The sequence below is a fragment of the Octopus bimaculoides genome, chromosome 11 (assembly GCF_001194135.2).
Source record: "Octopus bimaculoides isolate UCB-OBI-ISO-001 chromosome 11, ASM119413v2, whole genome shotgun sequence".
Lineage (NCBI taxonomy): Eukaryota > Metazoa > Mollusca > Cephalopoda > Octopoda > Octopodidae > Octopus > Octopus bimaculoides.
Genome location: NC_068991.1, coordinates 214,679 through 217,178, shown reverse-complemented (window position 1 = coordinate 217,178; position 2,500 = coordinate 214,679).

The following is a 2,500-nucleotide window of genomic DNA, read 5'->3' as shown; positions in this document are numbered from 1 at the left end:
TCATGGGTTTGCTGGATTTGGGCTGACCTGGGGTTAAACAACAGCAATATATTTTCGAAATTAAAAACTGATTTTGTAGGGACATTTTACAATGATATTTCGATGATAAATATTTTTTATGAAGAATATTCCATGGTTGATGGAATGATTTCTTACATTGTAGGTTGGCATGAAAAATAAAAGATGGGTTTGATGGGTTTAAAATCCTACATATTCACGTACTTAACAACTTTTCTGATGTTTCTTTGAAACTTTCTTAGTTTCCAGCATTGCAGCCTCATTCACATTCAAGTGTTTTCTTTTTATTCTTCAACTTTCCAAATATATTGGCCATTCTTTCTGCCTGACATTGTCAGATGTCAAATTCTGGCAAACCAATGGATGATAAACATTACATGTCTCTACAATTCCTTTTTTGGGGACAATTAAGTCAAAACAGATTCCATGAAATAAAAAAAATAAAAAACTTAATGGAAAATTATTCAGAATTAATGTTTGAAATTAGTTTCATATATTATTGAAAGAAGAGGTATGTCACTTGATAGACATCACAGGCACCATGTTCAGGGCAAGATTCCACACACACACATGCATACACACACATACAATGTTAGGGGAAGACTGTACTCATGAACGCATAAACACACAAGGAGAAAGACAAACTGAAATAAACTAAAATGTAATGAGGTAGCAACAAGCAGGTCTAAAATGTGAAAATATAGGTGAAAACATGAAAAAAGGAAAAAGAAATGTGACATGTATAGATACATACAAACATATAAATACATACATACACATGTGTATGTGTGTAATATTTTTAGCCAGCTAAGCCAGTTCAACAAAGTTGGCTGAAACTTTGAAGTCACTGTCAACAACATTCTTGCATAAGAATAATGAATTTGCTCTCTACGTATGTATGTATGTATGTATGTATATGTATATATTTATGTATGTATGTATGTATCATCATCATCATCATTTAACGTCTGTTTTCCATGCTGGCATGGGTTGGATGGCTTGTCTGGAGCTGGTAAGGCCAGGGGCTGCAACAGGCTCCATTGTTTCTACTGCTGGATGCACTTCCTAACACCAACCACTCCAAGAGTGTGAACTGGGTGCTTTTTATGTGGCACCAGCATGAATGCTTTTTATGTGCCATCAGGACTGATATCAAACCAGCTGTAACAGATGGCTGTTCATGAGTACAGCAAAGCACGAAATAATATTATTATTATTATCATCATCATCATCATCATCATCATCATTATTATTATTATTATTATTATTATTATTATTATTATTATTATTGAGTGAGAGAGCAGTACATGCCATCAAAGTGGCACTGGGGTAAAATATACGAAGCCCAGTATACCCATCATGACCACCCGTCTGATAAGAGTACACCAGGCACATGCATTGCAGCCATGTGTGTGCAACATGGTGATCTCATATCAAGATAAACAGCACATGGCCTTGCAGGCGGAGCCCAGTTAGAATTTTCTTCCCATTGAGTATCCCATACCACTCAAAAGGTTCCTGAATAAGGGTTGCTTAAGGATGTTCAATGAAACACCCATGTTTCCAGAAGTGAATTATCCAAACCCCCAAAGAATTCCTTTCAACACATGGCTATGATGCTCCCCAACTACTTCTGCTCATGATCAGAGATGCATAGATCGTCAGCCACCAAGGGACATGCTCTACTGGTTATGGTCAAACAACTGACAAGCAAATCAGTGGTATTGAGCAGACTATTTGCCATAACCCATCTTTTATACCAAGACAAAACAATGTACATGATAACACTTCCTATCAGTTCAGATCAGAAGCCATGGTACAGCATCCGGGCAATTATTATTATTATTATTATCATTATTGTAATCATCAATATCATCCTTATTATTATTGCTGCTGTTGTTGTTGCTATTATTGTTAAAATGCAATATTATCATCTCATCCCAGCCAATTTGCCAATCAGTTTCATACCAGGAAGTTAAGAAAACAACACGAACAATCATCAGAAAAAGCTGAAAGAAATAATAATGTGGCCTTTTATTTTTATTGTATTCATTAGTTGATTGCCTTGTGAAATTGATTTAGCACAGATATCCCAATGATGTGGTTTGCCTCCTTAAACGAATGCATTTATGAGCGTTTATGCCACTATTCTGTGTGAAAGACTTAGCCCAGATATCACAGTAGTGAGATTTCTTTCTTGTATGAACATGTTTATGTAGGGTCAGGGGACCGCTCCCTGACAGTAAATTACTGCAAATATCACAAGTTTTACTCCCGTTTGACTTGGTTATGTTTCTGTAGGAATGTCTTTCACAAATATCACAGCAAAATGAGGTTTGAAACTTCTCTTCCAACATCTTGTGAACTAAATCAATCCTTTTGGGCATTTAAACATGGAACTCACACAAAATAGCTTCAATAAACTCCTTTTTTTTTTGCCAGCCTTTTCTGATGATTGCACCCCTCAAATACCCCCCCCCCC